This window comes from Bos javanicus, chromosome 3, assembly GCF_032452875.1.
Source record: "Bos javanicus breed banteng chromosome 3, ARS-OSU_banteng_1.0, whole genome shotgun sequence".
NCBI classification, from domain to species: domain Eukaryota; kingdom Metazoa; phylum Chordata; class Mammalia; order Artiodactyla; family Bovidae; genus Bos; species Bos javanicus.
The window spans coordinates 2009494-2028553 of NC_083870.1; the positions used below are offsets into that span (position 1 = coordinate 2009494).

The 19060-nt window shown below is 41.3% G+C and overlaps 1 long non-coding RNA gene across 1 annotated transcript; it reads right to left on the reverse strand.

Annotated features, from left to right (window-relative positions):
• Positions 1 to 7851: 7851 nt before the first annotated feature.
• On the reverse strand, positions 7852 to 18814 carry LOC133237516 (uncharacterized). The gene is made up of 2 exons (XR_009733229.1): positions 18209 to 18814; positions 7852 to 8109 (listed from the first exon to the last, which is right to left on the reverse strand). It is a non-coding gene; the product is annotated as an uncharacterized LOC133237516 (long non-coding RNA).
• Positions 18815 to 19060: the final 246 nt, after the last annotated feature.

Below are 19060 nucleotides of genomic sequence, written 5' to 3' on the forward strand. Positions count from 1 at the left end.
CCAGAGTGAGCTCATGATATTCTGAAAGCTCTGAATGCAGAAGGGCTGGAAAGCAGTTACTCTCATGCTGGTTGAATATGCCCAGACCTTTACATATCCAGGTCACAGCTCAGCCAGGACAGATGATCTCGGTCACCTTGAGGCTTTCCTCATAGCCATATGCTAAAACAGAGGTTTGAAAACTTCTGAAAGGGACTTGCCAAGAAACTAGTCTCTTTCTCGGTGACATGTAAGCCTAGAGATGTTTGGAGGGCAGGAGATGGGGATTGTGTTCACCTATAAGCCATGGGTGACAGGCCAAATATTTTGGAGGTAGAAACACCTGATGCTACATATTGGCTGCCAACTTCAGCTTTTCACTCCAATTGAGGATTTATATCCATGGAGGATTTTTCATGCTATTGTGACTGAGACATGAAAGAAGCAGCCAGTCTCAAGGCCACAAGATGTTTGTGTGTGTCTCTATCAGCACCTAGACCAGTCATTACTATCCGCAAGCTCATGAGAACCATGAAAGATTATAAGCTGTGTATCCAAGACAGAGACAGCAGGGTTGGACAACTCAGGAGGCCTGGAAGACATCCTGTCCAGGTTGCGGGGAAGATGAAGCCTGAGGTGCCAGAGAAATCTGCTCAGTCATTGACTGGCTCTGGGTCTGCTCCCTTCCTCTCCACCGTATCCGAGCCTCAGTTTCTTTTAGTTTGAAAGGCAACAAATCAGTGTGTTATGTAGAATATATCAGTGGTATGAGCACCCCTTAACCTCTTTCTCTTTCAATCTATACCAAATTCTGAACAGCCAGCTCAATGTCTGCAACTTGTGCTATAAAACAAGGTAATGAGTGAGGCATTCCCTGGTGGCTCAAAGAATCTGCCTGCAATGCAGGAGACTCAGGTTCGATTCCTGGGTCAGGAAGATCTTCTGGAGAAAGAAATGGCAATTCATTCCAGTATTCTTGCCTGGAGAATTCCATGGAAAGAGGAGCCTGGCAGGCTACACTCCATGGGATTGCAAAGAGTCAGACATGACAGCGACTCTGAGTGAGGGCAGAACCTAGAGAACCCTGGCCTGGCTTGGTGGGTTCACGTGGAATGAACAGAGTGTGGGAGAAAAGACAGTAAAAAAAATGGTCAAGATGAGCCAGGAGATTTTGGAGAGGGGAGAAGGAGTTATAGGTTATTAAAAGATATTGAATAGAGTTCCCAGTGCTATACAGTAGACCCTTGCTGTTCATCTATTTTATGTAGAGTAGTGTATGATGGACAGGGAGGCCTGGCGTGCTGCGATTCATGGGGTCACAAAGAGTTGGACATGACTGAGTGACTGAACTGAACTGAACTGAACTGATACCTGTTAATCCCAGACTCCTAATTTAGCCCTTCCCCTTTGGTGATTATAGTATTATTTTCTATGTCTGTGACTTTATTTGGATGACACAAATATGCTATCTGAGACTGATGAGTCCAAGCAACCCTGGGAGAGAGTCAGAGAAGAAGATACAAAAGAAAACTCTTGCTGGTCCTCAGTTTCTGTGTCTTAGAAACCCAGTTTTTTGGACTGGAGAATGATCATAAAAGATTCTAAAACTGTCTCTCTTTTGTGAGTCAAGCCTCTGATATTTTCAGAAACCAGGCCTTGAATACAAAAAAACAAACAGCCTGGGCCTAAGGGCCAAAAGCAGCCTTTGTTCAGGATGAGGGACATAAGGGAAGAGAACCAACAAGAAAAATGTGATATCTTAAGTGGCACCTGCTGTCCAGGGAGCCTGATTTTGGGTGGGCAGCTCTTTTGCTTTTGATTCTTTGAATAAGAAGATTTGAATAAGCAGCGTTGTTCAAAAGCTGCTCACCATTAGCTACAGATGAAGAAGCTATTTGAAGAAGTTCTTGGTTAACTTTTGTGATACTCCTGGAGCACCCAATGACTACAAGACCGATGTGGGTCAGGAGAAAGGGAGCAGGGTTTATGCCAAATCATAGGTGCGGCTGCCAGGAACCTAAAAAACTCAGAGGACATGAAACACCTGGGCACTTGCCAATTAGCTTGCATCGGACACATGGAGTCTGAACTCCCAGTAGTCCTAGATTGTACACCCCGTGCCCCCCGCCCCACCACAAGCCATCAACTCCAATTGCTAAGGACAGAAGGTGGCCAAACAGATCAGACAAAGCTATGAAGCTTCATTTCTGACTTTCGATCTATTTTAGATGTGTTCCATCTATTTTTTTTTCTTTCTTTTTTTCTTTGTCACATCACGCAACTTGTAGGATCTTAGTTCCCCAACCAGGGTTGAGTCTGGGCCACCACAGTGAGAGCACTGAGTCCTAACCAGTGGACTTCCCTCCACCTAGTATTTATACAATTTCTTTGTAAGATTTCTTTGGTGTATTGTCTTTGAAAAAATCAGAGTTAACGATTACTACAAAGTATAATAAAGAAGGTAGGAAATTAGAAAAGAAGAAATTTTTTTACATTCCCTTAGAGATAAACTGGGAGTTTTAACATAGGAGTAAAAATAACTTAGCACTAACCACATCAATCACTTCACTTTCACTTTCATGCACTGGAGAAAGAAATGGCAACCCACTCCAGTACTCTTGCCTGGAGAATCCCAGGGACGGAGGAGCCTGGTGGGCTGCCGTCTATGGGGTTGTACAGAGTCGGACACAACTGAAGCGACTTAGCAGCAGCAGCAACCACATCAACCCTAAAACAAAAGTCCCGCCTTTTCACCTGCTTTTTCTACCTGTGTTGATGGCCTCATCTATCCCAGTTAGTTAAGCTGAGTCCTAGGAGATCATCACAGACTTCTCTCACTCTTCCACCCTAGCACGGAGGTGATGTCCAGGTCCAGAGTCAGACTTCTTGGGTTCAAATCCCATCCTTTCTATTTTCTAACTCTTTGGATTTAGGCAAGTTATGGAGACCAACATCTTCCCTGAGCCAGATACCAGACTTGTGCCTAGCAGTCCCTGACTACAGGGCTACAGGGGCACTCACAGCACACTACTGACATCGCGCCCATCAAAACCCTTCGAGCCTTGTCATCTGTGCTGTCAGCTTTGCTCTCCATAGATCACTTTTCACGTGGAGGCTTCAAACATCTACTCCAGTCATATGGGCCTCCTTTCAGCTTCTTGAACCATCTTATTCTTGACTTTTCTTCATCTTTAATATCTCAGCTTGAATGTCCTTTCTTTGGAGAAGTCTTCCCAGTCAGCCTGTCAACCTAATTCCTTTCATGGAACATAGATCACCTAATCAACTTGAGTATTTATTGGTTACTTTTTAATGGTGTCTCTTCTCCAGTAAGAGAGAATGTAAACCGACATGGAATATAAGCTCCATGAGGACAGGAATCTTATATTTTCTTCAATTATCACTGGAGTCCAACACCTTTCTGGGAATTGCGTCCTGGGCAAATATTTGTTTAAAGAATTAATATAAAAACACCGAACCGTAAGTGAAGTGAAGTGAAACTTGCTCAGTCATGTCCAACTCTTTGCAACCCCATGGCCTGTATAGTCCATGGAATTCTCCAGGCCAGAATACTGGAGTGGGTAGATTTTCCCTTCTCCAGGGGATCTTCCCAACCCAGGGATGGAACCCAGGTCTCCCACATTGCAGGCAGATTCTTTACAAGCTGAGCTACAAGGAAAGCCCAAGAATACTCGAGTGGGTAGCCTATCCCTACTCTAGGGGTATCTTCCCAACCCAGGAATTGAACTGGGGTCTCCTGCATTGCAGGCAGATTCTTTACCAACTGAGCTATCAGGGAAGCCCAGAACCATAAGGATGATGCTATTTAAAACACACACTTGATGATATACCCTTTAACTGTCCTATCCTGCCTAGGAATAGAGCACTCAAGTAAAAGAACCAGAAAATATTAACACTATTGTTAATACAGATCTCATTTCATAGATGAGAAACCTGAGGCTTGACTTTTTGTAGATAGCTGTCCAGAGCAGCTCAGCAGTGTAAAGAATCTACCTGCCAATGCAAGATACCTGGGTTCAGTCTCTGGGTCAGGAAGATCCTCTGGAGAAGGAAATGGCTACCCACTCCAATATTCTCGCCTGCAGAATTCCATGGACAGAGGAGTCTGGTGGGCTGTAGTCTATGAGATTGCAAAAGAGTTAGACATGACTTAGTGATTAAATAACAATGACAGTCCAGAGCCACACAGCTTGTTAGAGTCAACAGTGAATTGATTTGTGGATTCCCTCAAAAATATCCCTGTATTCTAAACCAGATCCTGTGAATGAAACTTTATTTGGAAAAAGAATCTCTGTAGATGTAATGAAGTTAAGGGTCTCAGGATGAGATTATCCTGAGTTATCTGAGTAGGCTCTAAATCCAATGACAAATTTAAGAGACAGAAGAGAAGATGCAGAAAGATAGAAATGAAGTCCATCTGAAGAAGGAGGAAGAGACTGGAGCTGTGCATCCAAAAGCCAAGGAACACCTAGAGTCATCAGAAACTGAAGGGTCAGGGAAAGGTTCTTTCTTGGAGCCATCAGAGAGAGCACGACCCTGTAGACAGACTGACTTCCAATTTCTGGCCTTCAGAACTAGGAGAGAGTAAACCGTTTTTTTAAGCCTTCAACTTTGTGATAGTGTATTAGTGCAGCCACGGGAAATTAACACAGGGGAGGGGCCTGGCAAGGAACTACCAGCCATACTTCTTAACCAGTGTACTTTCCATGAGCACCCAGTTCCCCAGGTGACTATGAGGAATTACAATATAATCAAGTTCCAGATGACAACCCAACCATTAGCCCCCAAGTCTAAAGACACAGATCTCAATCCCAGACAAAACCCCAAAAGCTGAAACCTAAACAGGGAATGTCTGAATTCTGAATCCAGGGAAAGTTGCCTTTTAAACCATGAAGGGAGGGAAAGTCTGGGCTCTAAAAGTGTCCTGCCACTCAGTTATTGATGGACAGGCCTTGTTTCTCATGGGACCACACTTCTCCCTGACCTCCATTCCAAGAATGGATGCATCAACATTTTGCTCAGGTCCACCACCAATACAAAGCCCATCTCTGCACAACTATGCCGAGTAGAGGTCCCTCTTTCAAGAGTCTTCTCCATACTCGAAGTGGGAGAATGCGCTCAAGCCAAAGGTGATCAATTCTTTTCACCAGCTCATTAAACATGTCAACCATCACATCGAGTCTTTACCAGGCAGTCAGTGTTTACAGAGGGATTGAAATCCAATTCTCCTTGTGTAATAATAGCATTTCACAAAATTCCACGTGGAACATCTGAATCAGATCAGATCAGTCGCTCAGTCGTGACCGACTCTTTGCGACCCCATGAATCGCAGCATGCCAGGCCTCCCTATCCAACACCAACTCCCAGAGTTCACCAAGACTCACGTCCATCGAGTCAGTGATGCCATCCAGCCATCTCACCCTCTGTCGTCCCCTTCTCCTCCTGCCCCCAATCCCTCCCAGCATCAGAGTCTTTTCCAATGAGTCAACCCTTCACATGAGGTGGCCAAAGTACTGGAGTTTCAGCTTTAGCATCATTCCTTCCAAAGAAACCCAGGGCTGATCGCCTTCAGAATGGACTGGTTGGATCTCCTTGCAGTCCAAGGGACTCTCAAGAGTCTTCTCCAACACCACAGTTCAAAACCATCAATTCTTTGGCGCTCAGCCTTCTTCACAGTCCAACTCTCACATCCATACATGACCACAGGAAAAACCATAGCCTTGACTAGACGGACCTTTGTTGGCAAAGTAATGTCTCTGTTTTTGAATATGCTATCTGCGTTGGTCATAACTTTCCTTCCAAGGAGTAAGTGTCTTTTAATTTCATGGCTGCAATCACCATTTGCAGTGATTTTGGAGCTCAAAAAAATAAAGTCTGACACTGTTTCCACTGTTTCCCCATCTATTTCCCATGAAGTGATGGGACCGAATGCCATAATCTTCTTTTTCTGAATGTTGAGCTTTAAGCCAACTTTTTCACTCTCCACTTTCACTTTCATCAAGAGGCTTTTGAGTTCCTCTTCTCTTTCTGCCATAAGGGTGGTGTCATCTGCATATCTGAGGTTATTGATATTTCTCCCGGCAATCTTGATTCCAGCTTGTGTTTCTTCCAGTCCAGCGTTTCTCATGATGTACTCTGCATATAAGTTAAATAAACAGGGTGACAATATACAGCCTTGACATACTCCTTTTCCTATTTGGAACCAGTCTGTTGTTCCATGTCCAATTCTAACTGTTGCTTCCTGACCTGCATACAAATTTCTCAAGAGGCAGGTCAGGTGGTCTGGTATTCCCATCTCTTTCAGAATTTCCCACAGTTTATTGTGATCCACACAGTCAAAGGCTTTGGCACAGTCAATAAAGCAGAAATAGATGTTTTTCTGGAACTCTCTCGCTTTTTCCATGATCCAGAGGATGTTGACAATTTGATCTCTGGTTCCTCTTCCTTTTCTAAAACCAGCTTGAACATGAGGAATTTCATGGTTCACATATTGCTGAAGCCTGGCTTGGAGAATTTTGAGCATTACTTTACTATCGTGTGAGATGAGTGCAATTGTGCGGTAGTTTGAGCATTCTTTGGCATTGCCTTTCTTTGGGATTGGAATGAAAACTGACCTTTTCCAGTCCTGTGGCCACTGCTGAGTTTTCCCAATTTGCTGGCATATTGAGTGCAGCACTTTCACAGCATCATCTTTCAGGATTTGGAATAGCTCAACTGGAATTCCATCACCTCCACTAGCTTTGTTCGGAAATCTGAATAGTGCTTCTCAAACTTTGTTGCTATTGTTCAATCGCTAACTCCTGTCCCACTCTTTGCAACCCCATGGACTGCAGCATGCCAGGCTTCCCTGTCCTTCACTATCTCTTGGAGTTTGCTCAAATTTATGTCCATTGAATTAGTGATGAGTTGGCTAGCTAAGTATCTCATCCTCTGCTGTCCCCTTCTTCTTTTGCCTTAGTCTTTCCCAGCATCAGAGTCTTTTCCAGTGAGTTGACTCTTCGCATTAAGTGGCCAAAGTATTGGAGTTTCAGCTTCAGCATCAGTTCTTTCAATGAACTTCAGGGTTGATTTCCTTTAGGATTGACTGGGTTCTTCTTCTTCCAGTGCAAGGGACTCTCAACAGCATATATTGTGAGTTTAAATGATGTGGGTTTCTTATTAAATATGCAGATTCTAATTCAGTAGGTCTTGCTGGGACCTAGGATTCTGCATTCTAATAGGCCAGGTCACACTAATGCTGTCAGATTTTGAATGGTCCAGAGTAGCAAGAAATAGAGACAGTCCTTGCATTGTGCTTTGACAAGTGTGACAAGTGACCATATTTGCAGCTCCTATAGATTTGTTTGCATTCTACTTTCATAGAGCTTGTCCCAAATAATTCTTCCTCTTTCCCTAGACCACATGTCTATATTCACAGGAGTGTCAGAGAAAGGGGAAAGACAGCTGTGTAGGAAAAGTTTGTGCATGCTGAGTCACTTAGTCATGTCTGACTCTTTGGGACCCAATGGACTATAGCCTGTCAGGCTCCTCTGTTCATGGAATTTTTCAGGCAAGATTACAGGAATGGGTTGCCATTTCCTAATGCAGAGAATATTCCCGACCCAGGGATTGAACCCATGTCTCTTTTGTCTCCTGCACTGGCAGGTGGATTCTTTGCCACTGTGCCACCTGGGAAAAGTTTATTGATATATAATATATACTATGTAAAACACATATCATAAAATGTGAACATATATTCATATAAAATAATATACATGTACATGAAATATAATAAATGAAAGAATATAAAAAATGTTTTAAAAATCTAAAAGTTTAAAATCCCAAAATGTAAAGTCCAAAAATGGAGAAATATTTTATTTTCTGAAACCCAGTTTCTTCTTACGGACATTTTTTTAGCATTTGTCTTTATCTGTCTGCAGCAGATCTGATGTGTGGCACACAGGATCTTCAGTCTTCGTTGTAGTGTGCAAGATCTTCTAGTTGCAGCGTGAGCACTCTTAGTTGTGACACGTGGTCTTGTTCCCTGACCAGGGCTCAAACCTGGGCCCCCTGCATTGGGAGTGTGGAGTCTTAGCCGAGGACCACCAGGGAAGTCCCTATGGACAAATACTTGAGGAGACAGTAAAGAGACTTATGACTCATCTTGACTGTATCACTCTTGTCAACTATAAGATGGCTTTACATTAGGTTACCTCCTCAATCACAATTTACACATAGTCACATGATGAGAAAAATTTGGTTTGCAAGTAAGTGTTCATATTCCTTCAGACTGTAAACAATCGTCTTTCCATCTTCATATCCTTAACACTACGCACATACTAGGTGTTCAAATATTTGCTGGGAAGAAAAATGAATGTCTTTGGCATTTAAAAACATGACCTTTCATCATGTTATATTATGCAAAAGTGATAAGACAAACTCTACCTGCAAAGAATCACACTTGTGCCCTCCCCAGGCAGAAGAAAAGGTAGAAAGGGCAAAGTCATGTAGGTAGATAACAGATAAAAATCAGTGAGCACTGAGGATTAATTGCACACACGGTGGGGTAGGGTGTGCTTAGAGCCTTCTGGTTGTTAAGCCTCTCCAGATTATTGGCTCAAATTTGGGCAGGAAGGCAGTTCCAAGGGCCACTTCAGGCCAGAGTGGGAAGAGAATGAAGAGAAAGGAGTAACTTGGTGGTGGTGGTGGGGTGGGGGGACGTGTAGAAAAGACAAAGACACAGGAAAACTGTAGAGTGGGAGGGAAGTGAATGGAAGGAACAAGGAGCCTTAGAGGACAATAAAGCAGAACGATTCCTATTTCAGCCTGTTAGTTGAGCACCATAAAATCTTTGTCCCCAGCCCATACTCTCTCCTGAACCCCAACTGCTTTGCTTTCTAGACATATCAACCCTGAGGACAACAGACTCTTCAAAGTTGACAAGCATAACACCAAATTCACCTTCCTCTGCTCTGACTCAGACCTGCATCTCTTATTGGGTTTGTTATACCTTTAATCTAAAAACTAAAGTCATCCTTGACTTGTTTACTTTCACCCTGCCACACAATCCTGACACTAGCTAGACAAGTTACATTTAACAGGCTAGGTGCACATTCTTCCACAAGGCTGTCCTTACTTTAGATTTCAGCTACATGTTCAGGGGTTACTATGTCACATGCTAAAGAAAGCTGAGCACCGAAGAATTGATGTTTTTGAGCTGTGGTGTTGGAGAAGACTCTTGAGAGTCCCTTGGACTGAAAAGAGATCAAATCCTAAAGGAAATCAATCCTGAATATTCATTGGAAGGACTGATGCTGAAGCTCCAATACTTTGGCCACCTGATGCGAAGAACTGACTCATTAAAATAGACCCTGGTGCTGGGAAGACTGAAGGCAGGAGGAGAAGGGGATGACAGAGGATAAGATGACATCACCGACTCAAAGGACATGAGTTCGAGTAAGCTCTGGGAGTTGGTGATGGACAGGGAAGCCTGGCGTGCTGCAGTCCATGGGGTCAAAAACAGTCAGACATGATTGAGCGACTGAACTGAACTGACTGATGTCATATGCACTTCTGACCAACTGGCTATAAATTGGAGGGTCTCCCATGACCTTTTCAGATTTGATCATTTGCTAGAATGACCCTCAGGAAAGTGCTATGCTTCTGATTACAGTTCATGATAAGAACATAAAAATCAGGACCAGCACAAAGAAGAACCACAGGTGAAGGCCCTAAGTGTGAAGTTTCTGTGTTTTCAGGATGCATCACCCTCCCAATACATCAATGTGCATCACTAGCCATAAAACTCACTAAAGTCTCAGTGTCCAGAGTTTTTACTGGTATTAGGGTTTCGTTAGAGAGGCATTGGTTGCTGGATTCCTTGGCCATGTGATTGAAATAATTCTAATCTCTTTTCCCCTCCCCAAAGTTCAGAGGTCTAGCATATATCACTTGGCTCAAAGCTTCAATCTCCAAACTGCATGACTGGTCCTTCTGGTGTGGCCAGTCCCTATCTTGAAACTTTCTAGGGGCTCACAATGAGTCACCTTATTAGCATAACTCAATTGTGGTCCAAGGGCCCCACCATGAATAATAAAGACACTACTGTCACTTGGGAAATTCCAGATTTCAAGATTACCTGTAAGAAACTAGGGACAAAAGCCAAATTCTTCATTGTACAAGAGACCTCCGCTGCCAGTCCATTACTAAGCGGTGCCAATCTCCATCCTACATATCTTTTCAATAGAGCTCCCTCATTCCATCCCTACTCTTTCAGGTCTTTGTAGGCGCTTATGTGACTTCCCTGGTGGTTCAGATGATAAAGCATCTGCCTACAATGCGGGAGACCTGGGTTCAATACCTGGGTTGGTAAGATCTCCTGGAGAAGGAAATGGCACCCCACTCCAGTACTCTTGCCTGGAAAATTCCATGGACGGAGGAGCCTGGTAGGCTGCAGTCCATGGGGTCGCAAAGAGTCGGACACGACTGAGCGACTTCAATGTCAATGTCAATGTATGTGGACTATAGCCATAGTCTCCTAACTGGTCACCTTACTCTCTCACCAAGCCATCCTTTGCTCTGCTATCAGAATTGTAATTATAAAAACCCACTCAGATATGCAGATGACACCACCCTAATGGCAGAAAGTAAAGAGGAACTAAATAGCCTCTGGATGAAGGTGAAAGAAGAGAGTGAAAGAGCTAGCTTAAAACTCAACATTCAGAAAACGAAGATCATCGCATCTGGTCCCATCACTTCGTGGCAAGTAGATAGGGAAACAATGGAAAGAGTGACAAACTTTATTTTCTTGGGCTCCAAAATCACTGTGGATGGTGACTGCAGCCATGAAATTAAAAGGCCCTTGCTCCTTGAAAGAAAAGCTATGACAAACCTAGAGTTCAGTGTTCGGTGTTAGTCTCTCAGTTGTATCTGACTCTTTGTGACACCATGGACTGTAGCCCACCAGGGTCCTCCATGGGACTTTCCAGGCAAGAGTACTGGAGTGGGTTGCCATTTCCTTCTCCAGAGGATTTTCCCAACCTAGATAGCATATTAAAAAGCAGAGACTTTGCCAACAAAGGTCTGTATAATCAAAGCTCTGGCTTTTCCAGTAGTCATGTATGGATGTGAGAGTTGGACAATAAAGGAGGCTGAGTGCCCAAGAATTTATGCTTTCAAATTTTGGTGCTGGAGAAGACTCTTGAGAGTCCCTTGGAAGATTAAAGCAGTCAATCCTAAAGGAAATCAACCATGAATATTCACTGAAAGGACTGATGCTGAAGCTGAAGCTCCAATACTTTGACCACTTGATGCAAAGAGCCTACTCATTGGAAAGGACCCTGATGTTGGGAAAGATTGAGGGCAGGAGGAGAAGAGGATGAAAGAGTATGAGATGGTTGGATGGCATCATCAACTCAATGGACATGAGTTTGAGCAACCTCCAGGGGATAGTGAAGGACAGGGAAGCCTGGAGTGCTTTAGTCCATGGGGTCACAAAGAATTGGACATGACTGAGTCCAACAACAAACCTAGGAGATTAAATCAAGATGGTGGCATGGAAGGATGTGTGCTCATCTCTTCCTGTGAGAGTACAGAAATTGCAACTAGCTATTGAATAATCATCCACAGAAGGGTGCTGGAACCCCCCATAAAAGATACCCCACTTCCAAAGACAAAAGAGAAGCCACAACAAGACGGTAGAAGGGGTGAAATTATGATAAAATTAAATCCCACACCTGCTGGGTGGGAAACCCACAAACTGGAGAACAATAATACCTAAGAAGTTCTCCCACTGTTGTGAAGGTTCTGAGCTCTATCTCTAGCTTCCCAGCCTGAGGATCCAGTAAGGGGACTATAAATCTCCAGGGAATCTGACTTTGAAGGTCAGTGGGATTTGATTACAGGAATTCCACAGGACTGGCTGAAACAGAGACTCCACTCTTAGAGGGCACAAGCAAAATCTTGTGTGCACCAGGACCCAGAGTATTATCTCCTAGATGAAAGAACAAGATAAAACCCCAGAAAAATAAGTGGAGATAGTCAATCTTCCAGAAAAAGAATTCAAAATAATGATAGTACAGATGATCCAGGATCTTGGGAAAAGAATGGAAATGATGCAAGAAATGTTTAACAAAGACTTAGAAGAACTAAGGAACAAGCAAACAGAGATGAACAATACACTAGAAGGAATCAATAGAAGAATAACTTCCAGGATAAGTGACCTGGAAGACAGAATGGTGGAAAATCACTGCCACAAAACAGAATGTAGAAAAAAGAATGAAAAACATGAAGACAGCCTAAGAGTCCTCTGGGACAACATTAAACATATCAACATTCACTCTATAGGAGTCTGAGAAGAAGAAGAGAAAGAGAAAGGACCCAAGAAAATATTTGAAGAGATAATAGCTGAAAACTTCCGACATGGGAAAAGAAATAATCAACCAAGTCTAGGAAGCACAGAGAGTCCCAGGCAGGATATCCCCAAGGAGGAACACATTGAGACACATAATAATCAGACTGACAAAAGTTAAAGACAAGATAAAGTATTAAAAGCAACAAGGGAAAAATGATAAATAACATACAAGGGAACTCCCATCAGATTATCAGCTGATTTCTCAACAGAAACTCTACAAACTAGAAGGGTGGCATGATATATTTAAAGTGATAAAAAGGAAGAAGCTGCAGCCAAGTTTACTCTACCCAGCAAGACTCAGGTTCAGATTCAATGGAGAAATCAAAAGCTTTCCAGCAAGCAAAATTTAAAAGAATTCAGCACTACCAAACCATCTTTACAACAAATGTTAAAGGAACTTCTCTAGGCAGGAAACACAAGAGAAGAAAGAGACCTACAAAGAATAAACCCAAAATAATTAAGAAAATGGATCATACATATTAGTAATTAACTTAAATGTAAAAGGATTAAGTGCATCAACCAAAAGACACAGACTGGCTAGGAGGATAAAAACATGTGCAGGTATATACTTCTACTTAACACATCACTCTACTTAACCCCCTAAATTGTGTGTAATTATTTTATAAAGTGAAAGTCGCTCAGTCCTATCTGACTTTTTGAGACCCCATGGACTATACAGTCCATGGAATTCTCTAGGCCAGAATACTGGAGTGGGTAACCTTTCCCTTCTCCGGGGATCTTCCCAACCCAGGGATTGAATCCAGGTCTCTGTATTACAGGCGGATTATAATTGCAAGCCATAATGGAAACATGATTAGCCTAACAGTATACTGTAATTATCTTTTGCCTTTTGTCTGGCTATTAACTGTGAAAACTTTTAATTCTATGATTCAGTTCAGTTCAGTTCAGTTGCTCAGTCATGGCCGACTCTTTGCAACCCATGGACTGCAGCACGCCAGGCTTTCCTGTCCATCACCAACTCCCACAGCTTATTCAAATTCATGTCCATAGAGTCAGTGATGCCATCCAACCATCTAATCCTCTATTGTCCCCTTCTCCTCCTGCCTTTAATCTTTCCCAGCATCAGGGTCTTTTCCAATGAGTCAGTTCTTCGCATCAGGTGGCCAAAGTATTAGAGCTTCAGCTTGAGCATCAGTCCTTCCAATGAATATTCAGGACTGATTTCCTTTAGGATGGACTGGCTGACTCTCCCTGCAGTCCAAGGGACTCTCAAGAGTCTTCTTCAACACCACAGTTCAAAAGCATCAATTCTTCGGAATTCAGCTTTCTTTATAGTCCAACTCTCACATCCATACATGACTACTGGAAAAACCATAGCTTTGACTTTTGACAGACCTTTGTTGGCAAAGTAATGTCTCTGCTTTTGAATATGCTGTCTAGGTTGGTCATAGCTTTTCTTCCAAGGAGCAAGTGTCTTTTAATTTCATGGCTGCAGTCACCATCTGTGGTGATTTTGGAGCCCAAAAAATAAAGTCCGTCACTGTTTCCATTGTTTCCCCTTGTATTTGCCATGAAGTGATGGGACTGGATGTCATGATCTTAGTTTTCTGAATGCTGAGTTTAATTTTGTGATTATGTAACTAATATTCATTTTAATACCATTGTGTCATGATTGGTTAAGAGAAAATAATTGACTTCTATATCACTAAAACAACCATTTAATGGAAAAACCTGTAATCACTTTTTTTTTTTTTTTCCTGTGGCTGCCAATCAGGCAGTTCTCCTTGGTCACTTTATTTTTTTTAATTTTATTTTTAAACTTTACAATATTGTATTAGTTTTGCCAAATATTGAAATGAATCCGCCACAGGTATACCTATGTTCCCCATCCTGAACCCTCCTCCCTCCTCCCTCCCCTACCCTCCCTCTGGGTCGTCCCAGTGCACCAGCCCCAAGCATCCAGTATCGTGCATTGAACCTGGACTGGTGACTCGTTTCATACATGATATTATACATGTTTCAATGCCATTCTCCCAAATCTCCCCACCCTCTCCCTCTCCCACAGAGTCCATAAGACTGATCTATACATCAGTGTCTCTTTTGCTGTCTCGTACACAGGGTTATTGTTACCATCTTTCTAAATTCTATATATATGCATTAGTATACTGTATTGGTGTTTTTCTTTCTGGCTTACTTCACTCTGTATAATAGGTTCCAGTTTCATCCATCTCATTAGCACTGATTCAAAAGTATTCTTTTTAATGGCTGAGTAATACTCCATTGTGTATATGTACCACAGCTTTCTTATCCATTCATCTGCTGATGGGCATCTAGGTTGCTTCCATGTCCTGGCTATTATAAACAGTGCTGCGATGAACATTGGGGTACACGTGTCTCTTTCCCTTCTGGCTTCCTCAGTGTGTATGCCCAGCAGTGGGATTGCTGGATCATAAGGCAGTTCTATTTCCAGTTTTTTAAGGAATCTCCACACTGTAATCACTTTTAAAAATCCAGATGCACAGTAGAATTATCTAGGAAATTTTTGAAAAATACAAATGCCAAGATATTGTTTTTTTTCCTCCAAAGCTCCAGAGGTAATTCCAATGAGCAGTCATGTTTAAAAACAAATGGACTATATGATGACCTTTACTTTTATCTAGTTTGTTTCATTTTTTCTATTTCATATTCAATGCTCCCATTTCATTAGTTTATGTTTTCTAATTTCTCCATTTCTTTTTGTTGTTGTTCTTTCTCAAGGCTTTATCAAGTGTAGTAGAAAAGCTTTTGTATATGTATGTGTGTGTGTGTGTGTGTGTGTGTATATAGAGAGAGAGTAAGTATAATATATGTATTTTAGAAAACTTCTGAATTTTTGCCTAGCTAAAAAATTCATGACATTTTGAGTCTCCTTGTTTGACTTAATATAAATAGAATACTAGATTTGTAAATTTATAGTCACTCAAAACTTTGATATAGTTCCATTTATTCTGGCATCTAGTATTACTGATAAAAGTCTAGAAAATTTATTATTTTAGTGATTTGTAAAAAAACATTTGAATGAGAAACTTCTAGGGCTTCCCTCATAGCTCAGTTGGTAAAGAATCCGCCTGCAATGCATGAGATCCTGGTTTGATTCCTGGGTCAGGAAGATGTGCTGGAGAAGGGATAGGCTACCCACTCCAGTATTCTTGGGCTTCCCTTGTGGCTCAGCTGCTAAAGAATCCACCTTCAATGTGGAGACCTGGGTTTGATCCCTGGTTTGGGGAAGATCCCCTGGAGAAGGGAAATGCTACCCACTTCAGTATTCTGGCCTGTAGAACTCCATGGACTGTATAGTCCATGGGGTCACAAAAGAGTCAGACATGACTGAGTGACTTTCACTTCACTTCACCTCAGAAACTTCTAATCCAATTTTGAAAATATAAATAAATATTATGTTGAAAAAAACAGGAAATTAACATGTGATACAGTATATTTCCGCCAGCAATGTGGGAGACCTGGGTTCGATCCCTGGGTTGGGAAGATCCCCTGAAGAAGGGAAAAAGGCATACCTACTCCAGGATTCTGGCCTGGAGAATTCCATGGAATCTATAGTCCATGGGGCCGCAAAGAGTCAGATACGACTGAGCAATTTTCACTTTTACTTTCACAGTATTATTAACTAAAGTACAGATTTTGTTCAAATTTCAGAAAATTTTATACTAGTGTCCATTCTCTTTTCATTTCTCTTCTGTTACAAATATTTTCTAATTTTCCTTGTTATGTCTCCTTAGAAACACCCATTATTTAAAAGTGGACATTTATTGCAGCACTGTTTATAATAGCCAGGACATGGAAGCAACCTAGATGTCCATCAGCAGATGAATGGATAAGAAAGCTGTGGTACATATACACAATGGAGTATTACTCAGCCATTAAAAAGAATACATTTGAATCAGTTCTAATGAGGTGGATGAAACTGGAGCCTATTATACAGAGTGAAGTAAGCCAGAAGGAAAAACACAAATACAGTATACTAACGCATATATATGGAATTTAGAAAGATGGTAACAATAACCCGGTGTACGAGACAGCAAAAGAGACACTGATGTATAGAACAGTCTTATGGACTCTGTGGGAGAGGGAGAGGGTGGGAAGATTTGGGAGAATGACATTGAAACATGTAAAATATCTTGTAAGAAACGAGTTGCCAGTCCAGGTTCGATGCACGATACTGGATGCTTGGGGCTAGTGCACTGGGACGACCCAGAGGGATGGGATGGGGAGGGAGGAGGGAGGAGGGTTCAGGATGGGGAACACATGTATACCTGTGGCGGATTCATTTTGATATTTGGCAAAACTAATACAATTATGTAAAGTTTAAAAATAAAATAAAATTAAAAAAAAAAGTGGACATTTAATTTCCAAATATATGGGGTTTTTGAAGTATCTTTATATTAATTTCTCATTTTGGTATTAATGTCTCATTTAAATGTTTCTTTCTCTGCAATTGCTCTCTGTGGCTTTTTAGTCTTTTAACCTTCTTGAGGCTTTCAATAGCTCAATCAAAGATCTTTCTGGCTAAATCAAAGATTTCTGTGGCTAAATCAAAGATCTCACATTGCACTTGAAAATATGTGGGTTATTTTCAAGTATCTTTTGATATTGATTTCTAACATAATTACACAGTTATAAGAGAACAGACTGTGTATACTTCTTTTACATGTCTGGATATGTTTCTGTGTCTCCTGGTTTATAGTTATGGGAACTTGAATAAATTTGTACCCTTCTGTTGTGTGAAAATTGTATAAATCTTAATTATGTTGAATTGGTTCATAGTGCTTTTCAGGTCTACTATATCCTTCTACTTTTCTGTCTATTCATTCTATTAATTTTTGAGAGTTTGATATTGAAACTCCAACTAAAAACCTTAATTTATCTACTTGAAATAATAATTGGCATAGGGGAACTATATGTAACTTTGTTCTGTATTTTCCAAGTCTCCTGTAAATGTGTCACCATACTTTCATAATTTAAAAAATTAAAAATAAATTAAAAATAAAACCCCAATCTGATCACATTCATTTCTTGCACAAAATCTCTCAGTGGCTTCCAATTGCCTATAGCAGCACTGCCCAACAAAAATATAATGTGAGCTTAACACATAATTTTAAAGGTTCTAGTAGCCACATTTTTAAAAACTGAAAAGGAACAAGTGAAGTTAATTTTAATAGTGTACTGTATTTAACTAACCTATCCAAAATACCAACATTTCAATATGTATCTTTCTATTTTATACTATTTCCATTTTAATTTACATCAATGAAATAAAACAAAAAATTCTGCCCTTCAGTTACACTGGACACATTTCATGTACTCAAGAGCCATATGGTTCATAGCTATCCTACTGGAATACTACAAGGTTAGCTTCCTGCCTGTGATATAAAGTCCTTCACATGCTGCCTTCTGCCTGCATTTCATCCTGCTTCCTCCCTTCCATCCCTCCTGCCACCAACTCAGATACTTTCTTCTCTGACCACACTGAAGCACTTCCCTCAAACAGACCAAACTCTTTCCTACTTCACACCTTTACACACACACACTTAACTGTCTGCCTTAAAACCTGTCTCTCTCCTGTGCCAGGAAATGTCACATATGTTGTTGAATATTAAACCCCAACTTTGTCTTCTCTGTGAAGAATTCTCAGACCCTCCAGGCTGAGTCAGTCATGCTCACTGTTGAGCTTCGATGGTGCTTTAATATCTCTATTTGAGCAAACCGTATTTTCTGCATCAAAGATTGCAACTCATGATTTGACACATCAATTGACAGCTAGGCAGACTATTTGAAAATCAATTTTGTGATTATAATACTTACCATGTTATATTGGTTCCAGTATAACATGGACTTCCCTGGTGGCTCACATGGTAAAGCATCTGCCTACAATGCAGGAGACCTGGGTTCAATCCCTGGGTCGGGAAGATCCCTGTAGAAGGAAATGGCAACCCACTCCAGTATTCTTGCCTGGAGAATCCCATGGACGGAGGAACTTGGTAGGCTACAGTCCATGGGGTCACAAAGAGTTGGACACGACTGAGCGACTTCACTTCACTTCATGTTATATTGAAATTGTGTTTGTACATGCCTGGGTGGTTAGCTCCTCAAGGACACAGATTGCTCTTCTTTACCTCTGTGTGCCCAGTTCTAGTTCAGTGCCTGCTGACTGCTGGCTCCTTCTCCACTTATTAGAGTCAACAGAACAGATCTCTAACCCTGGATACAGCAAATACTCCTGGGAGAGGACCTATACAGACCAGTTAGTTATATATACTGCAGTTCTTCCCCTTAACTTCCACTGCATGTTGCTTAATCAAAGCACTCTTAGAACATCTGTTCCTGTTCAAGGTATATGTAATTGATGACAATGAAAATTGTTACCAATTATACAAGAGTTTGTATTTTGACAGAGTTCAAAAACTCAAACTATTTAGATGAAATATGATGACAGAATGAGAGGCATCTTCCAACTAATAGCTGATCAGGAAAGTTTTCTGAAGTCTCTGAAAACACACCTCATATAGGTACTACTGGATTCAAGATTAAGTCATTTAAAATATATATATATTCCATGGTATAACTGCTTTTGAAGTTTGAAGGTTTCTTACAAAACTAAACAGTCTGAACATACACTCCAGTAATCACATTCCTTGCTATTTATCTAAAAGAATT